The 14,084-nt window shown below is 34.4% G+C and overlaps 1 protein-coding gene across 1 annotated transcript in view; it reads right to left on the reverse strand.

Moving 5' to 3' along the window:
• The window catches only part of LOC102671513 (glycine receptor subunit alpha-4), a 69,940-nt gene that overhangs the window by 33,802 nt on the left and 22,054 nt on the right, over nucleotides 1-14,084 (reverse strand). The window contains exon 2 of the mRNA XM_031511421.1: nucleotides 8,277-8,470. The gene's annotated coding sequence lies outside the window, so the exon portion shown is untranslated. The remainder of the gene's footprint in view (nucleotides 1-8,276; nucleotides 8,471-14,084) is intronic.

Below are 14,084 nucleotides of genomic sequence, written 5' to 3' on the forward strand. Positions count from 1 at the left end.
AAGGAAAGACGTGGAAAAGAAAATGAAACGCGGAATAATGGAAGAAGATAAAATTTGGAAGCCAAGAGAGAGAGAATAACATGGAGAGGAGTGAAATGTAGAAATGTAGAGAAATAGAATAATATTAAAAATGAGATAAAATAAAATAAAAGGTAGGAGTTGAAGAAAAATAGAATGATATGGAAAATAAAATAAAATAAAATGCAGAAACGTACAAGAGAAAGAGAACAATATGGAAAAGAAATATAGAGATCTACGGAAATGAAATAATATTAAAAAAAAATAATAATAAAGTGTAGAGAATAATGAGAAAAAATAAAAAGCAGAAGTTTATGAAAAATAAAATGATATAGAAATGTAGAGATCTAGAGAAATAGTATTAAAAATAAATAAATAAAATGTAAAAACGTACAAAAGAGAGAGAGGGAGAGAGAACGTAAAGATTGAAAAAAAAATGAATGATATGGAAAGGAATGAAACGTAGAAGTTTAAAGAGAGAGAAAGAAAGAGAGAGAAAGAGAAGAAGAATAATCCTGTAACGAGAAATAGAATAACAGAGCGACTTGTTGAGAGTTATCGAGAGAACGTGGAACGAATAACGATATTCTTAATTCGTTCGAATCCTATTAGCGCAATCCTGGTAACCAGATTTTAAGCGTCTCGAAAAAACCGAAACTAACTTTTTCTTGAGTCAAATTGCCAATCGGTGTCTTCCACTGCTGCGGCTTCTAATCCAATATACTTTTAAGTCCATGAAAAAAAAAAAATAAGTCAACGTTTAGAAATGGATTCGATGTTCAGTCTTCTTGGCAGGAACAACTCGTAATCTTTTCTTGAAAATAAATCCTTCGAAATATTAAATTTTCGTGTTTTCTGCTTCCACTTTTCGACCGTACCAACGATCTTTTGACTATGAAAATCGATACGAATTTTCATAACAATCGGGACAATTCTACGTGAGTATCTATCGTTTCACAAACACGGCACAAACTAATTTTCTAGGATGGAAACTTTTGCGAGGGATCCTTTCAACTAGAACGGTCGCCATCCAAAAGTTACCACGTACAAGGAGTTTGAAATTAAAGCATTATCCAATGGAGCCGAAGTTAACCGACTTTCTCTCACTTGGTGAATTTAAGAACAGTCTTAATTAGCATGGCAAATTACTCGGATAAAAGGAACCACAAGGGAGAGACTTCTCCTTTCCTTTCGAAACGAAGAAAAGAAACCGAAGAAAACGATATAATAAAGATAAAGCTCCATTGTTATACACCACTGTTTCTCAATCTTATCCTCCTCGATAATTTAGCTTGCTGTGTGTTTGTTTAATATTCATAAAGAAAAAAATTCTATTTTAATTCGATAATCACAATTAGAAAATCAGTACTTCCTCGTTAAAATGGAAATACGATCGCTACGAAAATCTCGAGACTAAAGACAAAACTGCGACAAACAGCTCCCTCGAGGAGGGAGCCATCGTGTTAATCACTTTTTATACGCTTTATCAAAGAGCAGGAAAAAAAGAAGAGCGGTCAGTTCATTTCGAGAAAATTTTTTTTTCTTTTGGTCGAAAGGAGTGGAGGAGCTCATTCAAAGGGAGAGGTAACACGCCCTCCCTCCTCTCCCTTTTCTCGTTTCCTCGCTACGATCGGCCTCTTGAATGCCTCGCCTCGGGCACCTTCCACAAGTGCCACGTGTTGTTTGCCGTCGTTTTGCTCCTCTTGCTTAAAAAAAAAAAAAAAAAAAAAAGGAAAAAAAAAACGTCAACGTATAATCACGCACCGGTGGTTCTGGGGGCGCCAATCGTCCGCGGAAATCAACCAGTTGCGCGTGTTTCCGCCCGTCACCTCCGCCGACCGCATCCGTATCCGCATTTTCCTTTCCATCGATCGATATATACAACATTCTATTCCTATATAACTCTGCGCTCTCTCTCTCGTACGACGAGAGATATATCCGTCGATAAAGCCGATTCCCTTAATTACCAAGCCGGATGAGCTCTCGTCTCGAGTGTCAGCGGACGAGCGAGGGAGAGAGAAGACAGGGAAGGGGGACGAAAGAGAGACGAGTAAACAAGGGCAATGAGGGAAAATTCATTTATTCATTGGGTTCAGCTTTGCGCTCGCCGGTCAAACAGAAAGGCCTCTTTTCACGAGACTCATCTCTCTCTTTCTGGCACAGGAGGGAGGAGGAAGGAGGAGGGAAAAAATGGCGCGCAATCTAGGCAGAAACGAATGAACGAACGAAGGTAGACGGGTGCGAGGTTTAACCGCAACGGTAAACGTTTAAAATCGTGGCAAATATTTACCTTTGAGGTATATAAGAATCCGGTCTTTCGATCATCTCTATCGCGGATATTCTATAACGGGGTTAGGATCGTGATTTCGCACCGTCTGTTTAATCGTTTTTTTTTTTAGAATTGTATAAAAAATGGCGTGAAATGAGCAAAAGGAACGAGAATGAAATTTTAGATTGGTCCGAAATGGTAGGACGCTTTTTTTAACACGAGGCACGAGCAACGTGTATACCGAAGATGAAAGATTCAACGAGATGAATGGAAAGAAGAGGCAAAAGCGACGCCCAAGCTCCAATGATGGAGCAGTAGTGATGATACAATGTTAGTCGGACGTATCAGGTAGGCGAGGAAAGTGTAAAATGACAGGATATATCTTTTGTGGGAAAGAAGCAATTTGCTTAAATAACTCTTTTGAATAGAAAAAGATAAATTCGAAATAAAAATGAAAACAAAATTTAACGTCCAACCAGATATCTCTAAACAACATCGCAAAATCGCAAAATTGGTAAAAATAAAGAAGGAATGAAAATCAATTGCAAATCGTCAATTTACAATAATCTACCAATAAAAATTTATCGAATGGTGAAGAGATAGAAAACAACGCAAATCCAATGGTAGCAAGTGACCAATATTACTCAGACAGTTGAAAAACAATTTTTCAAATAATCTATTTACGATAAAAAAAACAGCAAGGATTAGTGCAAAAGTAACGAGACACCAATTGTATCGAATAGCCATAGCCAATATTAATCGAACCAACAGGCGATGGATATCTCTCAACAATATCGCGAGAGTCATAAAAAAAACGAGAATTTAAGGATATAAAGGACGGAAGACTTGATATGTAGCGAGGAAATATGATACCAAGTGGTCATGGTCAATATAAATCAAACAACCATTGGGAAATATAATTTTCCAAATAATTTATCTACGATAAAAAAAGACGAAAGATTCGGCAAGGATTAGTGTAAAAGCAATAGTATCGAATATTATCGAACCAGCAGATGGCGAATATCTCTGAACGACATCACGAGAAACATGAAAAAAAAATCTGAATTTAAGGATATAAACGAAAGATTCGACAAGTGGCGAGAGAGTAGCGCGAGTCGAATGGTAGCAAGTGGTCGTGGCCAGTGTTAGTCAGACCGGCAGGCGGTAGGTACGAGTAAACGCTACCAACCGTACAGCTGATGTTCGTTCGATCAATACGGGGCGTTGCGGCACGAAACGCTATAGAGTACATCACGTGGCTTAGACCGTCCCATTCCGAGTCCACGACTCCTTTCCAACCTGCACTTCCACCCCTCTCCGCTTCTTCACCGTTTCTCTCCCATCTTTCTTTTCCTCTTCCTCTTCCGTTTCTACTCCACCAAAGGATATTTCTTTTCGTAACCCGATACCGCTGTTTTTTCCCTTTCTTTCTTTTCCATCCACGGGACCCACCAACCAATTTTCTTCTCCTTTCTCCCCTCCCCACTCCTTTTCACCACTCTTTCGCTCGAAATCGCACGCATGCGCGCTCCTAACCACGCTCTCAGTCACTTTACCTCCCGATTCTACCGATTAAATCGTAAACTTATTTTCCTGCGTGAACACACAGTCCGACTAGATATCACTCGTCGTTTTCATCGTTCTCTTTCCTGTCTGCCTCGACTCTCTCTCTTTCTCTCTCTCTCTCGAGCATCCGTATCCGGATTAAAATCCATTTGGACGTAACTCGAATCCTTGGTGAATTATTTTTTTTTCTTCCTTGCACAGTTATGTAGAACGTGGATCAATATCGTCTTCGCAAGATCTACGAAAGGCGAAAGGATGCTCCTTCGCAAATTACAGGGACAATATCTAGCGCAACAGACACCGAGACGCCGAGGTTACTCCCACGCTTTTGCTCCTCGATCTGGGACAATCGCGTAATGTTTCGAGCAAAGCGATTTCCAAACGGAAATTTTCCTTCCATTATTTCTAATTACTAACAAATATTGACGAGCTTGGAGAGATCTAAGATGAAAAGAATCCTTTCCTTTTTCGTTCGTCTTTTTTTCTTTTCTTTTTTTGTTTTTTGTTTTCTTAAAAAGATTGCGCGCAAATACGAGTTTCCTCGAGGCTTCGTCGGAGCAAATGTACCCCCTAGGAGATTTATAAATACTTTATCTCTTTTTCAGTTTTCTTCGACGAATAAAATCTGAAAATTCGTCGTTCAATTTTATTATTTGGCATAATCGTTTGAACAATTTCTTTCTCTCTCTTTTAATGCCATTTTACAGCAAAAATTCTCGTATTTTCTCGATATCGTCTTGAAACAGCTTGCTTTTATCCTACTTTTTTTTTTTTTTGGTGAATTTTTATTTACCAATTTTTATTTTTTATTTTTTCAAAAAAATAAACTTGCTAGACACAACGCGTGCACTATGTATCAATATATGAACAAATATCATCTTATTAAATTTAAAATTTTTTTATCTTCTCGTCGAAATATTTTTCATCACGTTCGAGGTTTCGATACAATTTTATCAGAAAATTTGCACGATCAAACGACACGAACACGTTATAGACGTTAAGGATTTCTATCTGAAAGGTGGACATTATCCTATTCTATCAACCGTGAATGGCTTTTGTATACTCTGTAGAAAGGATATTCCCGGATCTTTACGAGCTGCTATCTACACGAGAATTCGAATTTGTAAAGCGGGCTCGACGATACAATTTTATCGGTGGAAGACTTTCACCGATCCGGCCGAGCACGGAATTTACAAGGAAGTCGATAACATCACGCAAAGGTGAAGGCGCTGAATTAACTTAGCTAGGTTAAGGACGAGATTTTAGCATTCTCGAAACCGGGTCGCCGCAATTTCACCGTGAACCGATGAATTTTTCTACCGCGATAAATGTTCTCCGTGGCAGTTTGTTTCGTCACGACATTGTTTAACGGGCGCACGACAAGATCGAGAGGGAAGCTTTCAAATTCAACCGTGCTCTCGACTCGATATAATCCGAAATGGCGTGGATTGAAGTGATCGATTCCTTTTTCGAATTCCTTCGTTATTTAGTCCCAATTTCCCTAATTCCATCGAAAGAATTCTCAAAAGTTTTTTTCTTTTTTAGTGTATTTGCTTTGTAAGTTTTTTTGAGCCGTTTGGGAATACATTTGAGAGTGAAGAAAGACTCTCGAAATTTTCTCTTGAGAGTATATATATATTTTTTTTCTGAGATTTTGAGAAGTTTCTGGGAGTTTGAGAAGAAAGAAGTGAAGAAAGATTTTCGAAATTTTCTCTTGAGAGTATATATATATATATATTTTTTTTCTGAGATTTTGAGAAGTTTTTGGGAGTTTGAGAGGAAAGAAATTCTCGATAGTTGCTCTATTTATCGGAAGTATTTGGAATGCTTCGTGGAAAAATAATCGTTTGATGATAAAATTGCTGTAACATCCACTGCTAAATATGCACAGTAACACAATCTAAGAAAAGAATAAAAATGTCAAGGAATGGCATACGCGTGAGACCATAAAGGAGGAAGATCGGATCAAGTTCTATCTCATCGATTGATTTTATCGGAACAAAAAAGAAATTTGATCGTAACTTGTTGTATAAGTTGTCAATTTATCGGGTCTAAACATTGATATCAAGTTTTCGAAACAAAGAATGAGCCGATAAAAAAGAAATATAGCTCCTGAGAAAGATTCCAAACTTTTTTACGTTTTCTTATTTCGTTTGTATCTATGATTTCTAGCAATAAAGATACTTATTTCCAAATAATTTTGTTTTTTTAATATCTTTAATCGAGAACTTAAAATTATATCGAGCAGATTAACAAATCGATCTCTGAATCGATCTCTCGATGGCTTAAAATTATACTCGAGATTCGAATAGATCGAAAAATTCTGAATCGATCTCTCGATGAATTAAAAATTACACTCGAGATTCGAATAAATCCAAAAATTCTGAATCGATCTCTCGATGGTAATTCGGGATTAAAGCAAATCGAAAAATTTTGAATCGATTTCTCGATAAATTAAAAATTGTACTCGAGATTGAAACAGATCGAAAAATTCTGAATCTTTCGATAGATTGAAAATTGCACTCGAGATTCGAATAAATCGAAAAATTTTGAATCGATCTCTCGATAGATTGAAAATTGTGCTCGAGATTGGAACAGATCGAAAAATTCTGAATCGATCTCTCGATGAATTGAAAATTGCACTCGAGATTCGAATAAATCGAAAAATTTTGAATCGATCTCTTGATAGATTGAAAATTGTACTTGAGATTGGAACAGATCGAAAAATTTTGAATCGATCTCTCGATGAATTGAAAATTGCACTCGAAATTTGAATAAATCGAAAAATTTTGAATCGATCTCTCGATGAATTGAAAATTGCACTCGAAATTTGAATAAATCGAAAAATTTTGAATCGATCTCTCGATAAATTGAAAATTACACTCGAAATTCGAATAAATCGAAAAATTTTGACTCGATCTCTCGATGAATTGAAAATTGCACTCGAAATTTGAATAAATCGAAAAATTTTGAATCGATCTCTCGATGAATTGAAAATTGCACTCGAAATTTGAATAAATCGAAAAATTTTGAATCGATTTCTCGATAGATTGAAAATTGCACTCGAAATTTGAATAAATCGAAAAATTTTGAATCGATCTCTCGATAGATTGAAAATTGCATTCGAGATTCGAATAAATCGAAAAATTTTGAATCGATCTCTCGATAGATTAAAAATTGTACTTGAGATTGGAATAAATCGAAAAATTCTAAATCAATCTCTCGATAGTAATTCATGATTAAAGCAAATCGAAAAATTTTGAATCGATGATAATTCGTGATTGAAGCAGATCGAGAAATTTTGAATCGATCTCTCGATGGATTAAAAATTGAATTCGTAATTCGAGAGAATAAAAGAATCTTGATTTGAAATTATATTTTTGATATTCTCGAAGATCTTGATGAAATGATGAACTTGGAAAGGAAAAAAGGAATGCGTGATCTATGGTAAAGCTGGAGAATCTAGAACGCAGTTCAAGAATATTTCAAGTCACGCTTCTTCTTGCGGAATGTCTCGCACGCCCCGATTTTCCCTTCGCAATGGAATCTTTTCTTCATTTCTTTTCTTTTTTTTTTTCTTTTTTTTTTTCTTTTTTTTTTTCTCCTCTTCGTTTCCTTTCGTTACGCTTATACAAATAACATTTGCCAATCACATTTATAACATTTGCGCGAATCGAAATGGAAAATGAGACCAAAAAATTGCGAATGATTTCCTTGTTGATACGGTTTCCTCGAATACTTGGTAGAAATTTTTACGCTTCGAGAAAAAAGATTTCATCCCTCTTGAACCGGTGACGCTTCTACGTATAAATTTTCTTCTCGATCGAGAACGCGAGATAAACTTTATTTTTTTCTCTTTATTTTTAATTTCAAACTACATCGTTTTAAATAAAACGAAATTGAAAAATGAAAATGAAATAAAAAAATTCAATATTATATTATATTCCACATTCAACACTTTCGATGCTAAAAATCGAAAAGAATTTTCGAATTATACGAATATTGCAAAATAGTGAAAAATGCAAGGAAATCCATCAAGAACAATCATGCACACTAAAGTTTCAAATACTCTTTGCTGAGAATAAAATTTTCGACAAAGAAATCGACTCTCGCGAATTACTTTAGATATTGCATTAAAATTTACAATCGCTTACAAGTAATTTGAAAAAAAAAATATTCTCAAATACATCGCGCGTGTGTATGTGTGTGCAAAAATGAAAACTTTCGGAAGAAAATCATCCAACGATCATCATCCACCCATCGAAAAAATCTTCGTGACAAATTCGCATTTCACTCGCGTTAGACTACACGCTTCCGATAAAGGATATCGAATTCATGGCAGAAAGGGGGCGATTCAACGATCCAATCCAGCTATACTATAATCGTAAAAAATTAAAGGAAAAAAAAAAAAGTAAAAGCTTACCTTAACGTGAGATATGTGGCTGGTCGCAATGGACGAGGCAGACTGTTGCTATTCGTTGTGTAGGTTTTTACTTCAACTTTCACGGACTCTCATCTTCTTGCTTACCACTTCTCGTCCGCTTCCCCGGGCAAAGGATCCCCTCAGTGGCTCGCGTATCGTTTTGAGCGTCGACCGCTCGCAACTGTCATCTAGAAAAATGGAAAAATGTCTAAGAGGTTTTTACTCGTTACAACTTTAACAACCATCGTTCAGACTAGATTAATCGTCCTCGCGATATCACGCCTTTCATATATCCACAGAGTCACGGATGCGGAAACAATAATAATATAATATATAAACAATAATAATATAATAAAGTAATTGCGATATGGAAATTTGCTGCCATTTTCTATTCGAATTCTAGAGAGTTTTCACGAGAAATGTTGGTACGTATGGTGTGTATATTAAAAAAAAAAAAAAAAAAAAAAAATTTCTAAGAATATATGCTTGTTGCAACATTAATACGAGCGACGCCAAAGGAAAGATTAATCGTTCGCGCGATATCATGTAGAAAAAAAAAAAAAAAAAAAAAAATTTCTAAGAATATATGCTTGTTGCAACATTAATACGAGCGACGTCAAAGGTAAGATTAATCGTTCGCGCGATATCATGTAGAAAAAAAAAAAAAAAAAAGTAATGGAACGTATGGAAATGGAAGATTTTTTATTCCAATTCTAGAAATTTTTCATGGCAATGCAGAGAAGCTGGTAATTAAGTGATATGGAAATTGAGAATTTTCCTAGTGAATTCTAATAATTTTTCACGGGAATACGGAGAGGTTGGCAACTACGAAACATGGAAATTGAAAATTTTCGAATTCTAGTAATTTTTCTCGTCAAAAGGGAGAAGCTGGTATATGGAGATTGAAAATTTTCGATTGAAATTCCAAAGATTTTTTTTATTTAAAATATGGAGATTGAGAATTTTCGATTCGAATTCTGGTGATTTTTCACGAGAATAGGGAGAAGTTGGTACGATTTGGGAGCATCGCGACGACAAGTCGCGCCAGCTTTCTCGGAATTGACGGTGACCAGCCATCGGGGTGTTGCCAGCAACGTTAGTAACAACCAACGTTCAGCCTTGGCCCCGTGGCCCGATTCGTGCATACTGTGCGCTAACCCATCCTAGTTAACCGTTCGTTATGTCTTACTAACGTCAAACGATTACTAATAACAAGTTAAATTTTTCTTTCATTTCTTCTCTTTCCACCATTCTCGCCCATTTTCCACTTCCATTCCTTTTTTCGAAAAATAAAAAAAGAGATGAATAATAGCTTTTCTAAACTGCTATTTACAAAAGTCAGAACAATTTTTATTTGGAGCGTTACAAATTTTTCAGCTTGCGAATAATTATTCAGGTCGAACAAAAACAGCATGTCTTTCAATCCGTTTCAAAATTTTCTCGAGTTTCATTCGAAAAGCGGGACAAACAATTTTTCAAAGTTTTTTCAAAATCATTATTGTCGAAAACAATTGCAAAGAGAGTTTCATTTATTCACGGTAAAAGCAAATTATTCTCCGTAATAATCCGTAATCGAAACAATATTATTAAATTTTCGTCATAAAATTTATCGAAATCAATCGATACAAAAAAGTTACTCATAAATGTATTATTTAGCAACGTATATCTTGGGCATTTCGATGGAATTTAAAAAATGATATAAAAATCTTTTATTCGTCATATCGAGAAGTAATAATTTATTATTTTTTACCTACATAACGATGGCAACGGCGACAGCATCGATGTAGCGTCCAAGTCGATACAGATGTCACAAGCACGTGAATGTAAACGATGAACAGAATCACGGAATATACGTATATCGTACTAAAGTCGACCTAACCTATGAAGTATCGCGTGTACAGGATCATATGCATTGATACCGCTTGAAGATTCGATATTCGACATTCATTGTCGACTTTGCTGTCGACTGATCTTCTTTAAAAAATTTATTTCCATGTATCATTTATTTCTTCATAAACGCACTTTGTAAAAAAGATTTTCTACTGGTAACCTTTCTCATTATCGTAAGTGAATTAATTGAAAATGTTTTTTTAAACAAAAGAGACATAATACATTAGATTACAAAATAAGGTTAACGTGCAAACTTACACGATTATTTCTTTGCAAACTGCACGAACTATGAAACAAATATAAACATTCTTTTAACCTAACTTTTTTCTAATTTTTTATGAAACGAGTACTTATTTATAAATAATTCTTACATTTCCACATACTAACAACAATTGTTAAAGATTAGAACGACGTGATCGATCGTTTTTACTGGATATTTTACGCAGATTTATACAAAGAACAGGTACGTGAAATTGTTACAAAGAAAGACAGGGTCGATGAAATTATGCGGTCGAAAGGAGAACTGTCGACCGGTAATATCGATCGAGCATGCTATTTTTGCATAGGTGTCCCTTTTCCGTAATAACGAGAATAATGCCATGAAAAAACTTTTGTCTAGACGTTCTTCAAATCGATCTCGAATATCTCTACAAACCTTAAACTCAATTTTGATCGAGTAAAAATATCGTGTAACGGTTTCGATCGATGTAAGAATGGTTAGTCGAAGTGTAAAGTAGTAACGCACACGCATTATGCGACAGTTTTGTACCTTGGCACCGTTTCTTCGTGAACACGCACACAGCAAAGGAACAGACTGTTGCGTGAATGCCCATTTGCAAAGCTTGGGCGAACTCTAACATTTTCAAGTGTATCAAAGTCGAAGAACGTAACACGAATTTTCATCGAGCAGTCACGTAATATCTTTTATCAATGGAATTCGTGGAGATAACAATTTTTTATCTCTTTATCCATTTCTGAAAAATGCACGAAAGATTAAAATAAATATTTTTTACTTTTAGAAATATATACCACTACGATTGTAAAAAATTTTGAAACAACTAAAGGGTTTTATTCACGATGCACAAGTGTACAGATATTTCCATTGACAAATAAAAAAAGAAGAAGGGAAATAATGTTGCAATTTATAAACGTGTGACAAAAACATACCAACTGTTGGAAGAGAAATCTCTGAAAACATATATTGTAACGCCGACTCTTTTCAATCGCCTTTAGTTATTTCTTCAATGTGAACTCTGCATTCACCAACTTTGCAAGTCGAGGATATGCTCTCGATGTGAACGAGCTCGATACAACGATTTCGTCGAAGTATTTGAAAACTTTCAATTAACCTTTGTTCTCGATCTAAATACTTCACCCGTATCAAATAAAGAGGCGGCTCTTTAAGCATCTACCGCGCGATTAATAGACGTTTATAAATAATTCTATCGTTAAAAACTATAAAAAAAAATTGGTATCTTGCTTTTCTATTAATCTTCTGATTAAATTTTTTCAATTTTTGCAATCTAATATTTTTTCTAGAATCCAAAAACGGTAAGATAATCTTATCTTATCTCGTTGAAAAACTGAGTGCAAAAAAACTGAATGTTGCAATAAAATAGTAATCGAATCGATTCCACGTTGGATTCAAGCCACAAAGAGGATTAATCAATCTATCTAATTATTCGATTTACACGCCACGAAACTAGTAAAGTAAAGTGTAAAAGTATTCGATTTCGTAAAAAGCAACACTGGAAAAATGTATCTACCTAGAAAACCATGATGATCCACGACATTGCTCAAACGAAATGCAAAATGTTTCAGAGTAATTTCCATGAGAACAATCACACCTGTTCGACTCTAGCTAGCTTTCCCTATCACTGAGATCTACGATAACTTTTTTCTTTTCCCTCGTTTCCTGCGACCGTCCATTCTCTAACCACAGTAGCCATGCTCTTCTTTTTTTTTTTTTTTTTTTTTTTTTTTTTTTTCTCTTTTTTTTTTTCTTTTCAAGATAGAATAGAAATTCCATTCCACAACGACGATACGATAATTTTAGAACAGGTCATAACAAGTAACAATTGTCCATTGCTCGATTTATCTTCGTTAAACTTACGCGATTCACCTCGATTCACCTTACGTGGAAGAACTTTGACCAACTTGCTCGTCAATTTCACTTTTTCATTCAATTATAATTTTCACTCTACCGCCCCCGTTAAGTTTAATACCTTTTTCTTTTTATTATTATTATATAGTTAATAATTCGTTCTCGATAAAAAAATTTAAAAAAATTATTCCTTCCCTCTTTATCGCAAATTTTTAACAATTTTTAAAACATCTATTATCTAGAGATTCTTTGTAACATTCGTTTTTTTTAAATCGATTTTTCGGATAATTTCGATCTGAAAAAATCAAATTCTTAATTAACGTCATAAATCGATAAATCGAATAATGGTTTTTTTATATATTTAACAATAAAGAAAATAAAATATTAATAATAGGAAATCGATAGTAGAGCATCGATTATCGAACTAATTGAGAAGACAATTCGTTTCGATTCGTTTCGGATGATTTCGATCCGAAAGAATCAAATTCTTAATTAGAAATCAATTTTTCCTAATCTCAATGATTTTTTACGAATACTTATAATAAGAAAAATAGGACATTAAAAATTAGATTTTTTTGAATATTGGTAAATAATAAATTCCTTCTAACATTCGTATAACAACTATAACTTCATTTCGATTCGTTTTTCCATTCTAAGCATTTTATAATCGATACATTTTCATTGCTTCGCCACATGTATACGTTAAAATGATACTATTTTATGCTCTATCCTCGTTTATTACCGACAATTGTATTCCCTTTTTCGTTTAATGCTCATCGTACGAGCGAAATCTTCTACGTGCGAACGCATTAAATTCACACAACATACTAAACTCGGCGGCGGAGCTCCGTGTCTCATAATATAAACATCGTTAAATACGTCATTCCATAAACGTATAATCGACGCTCTACTCTATACAATTCTCTTGAAAATTTCACGTTTTGATCGTATCGCGATCCCAATTTATTTCTTTATAATTTTTACAATACAACTTTATCGATCATACAATCTATGTAAGAGAAATAAAAAATTGATTGTATCGAGTTAAGATATACTTGCCACCAATATAACCGTGTAAAGATTGTTAAGGTTATATCACGACAATGTTATAATCTCGATCATAGTTAATCATTATTTCTTTTGCAAAATCATCGTCCGTGATACAATTTTACCATTGAAGTTATCGAATCACGAATACAAATGTACGTACATGTTTAAAGGAACAATTTGAGTGAAGCGTTAATTCGCGTAATCGATCAATTTTATTCGAGTTTAATTTATTTACTTTCGATCGAATTATTTTGACTTGTCGATAAGTCGTACGGTGGCGCGGGAGTTTGAATTACGATATCGGATATGATCCGATCAAATACAAACGGGAAAGAGGCCCTCGAGATTTCATCGAGAGATCAAGACTTATATCCAATATTATTAGACGCGTTTTATTCGAATCTTATCACGTGTATCGTGTCAAAAGCGGGCGAGATCGATCGATCAATTATTTAATTGCGACTCTTGGTGACGCGTCGATTTTTTTTTTTTTTTTTTTTTTACACTAATGAAATTCAAGTCCAATCTTTTTGATAATCGTTCACGTTTCCGTCGAATGTCTCGATCGAGAGATAATATCTCGATAAATAAATAAATAATAGGAAGAAACGCTGCTCATTCACAAAATTTGGAAATTTCAAATCGATCGGGAATTTATTTATTTGTAAATATCTCGCCTTTCTTATCGCGTAATGATAATAATAATAATAATAATAATAATAATAATATACGAATGTTGAATACAATTTTTTTTTTTTTTTTTT

Source organism: Apis dorsata, unplaced genomic scaffold, assembly GCF_000469605.1.
Source record: "Apis dorsata unplaced genomic scaffold, Apis dorsata 1.3 scaffold_29, whole genome shotgun sequence".
Lineage (NCBI taxonomy): Eukaryota > Metazoa > Arthropoda > Insecta > Hymenoptera > Apidae > Apis > Apis dorsata.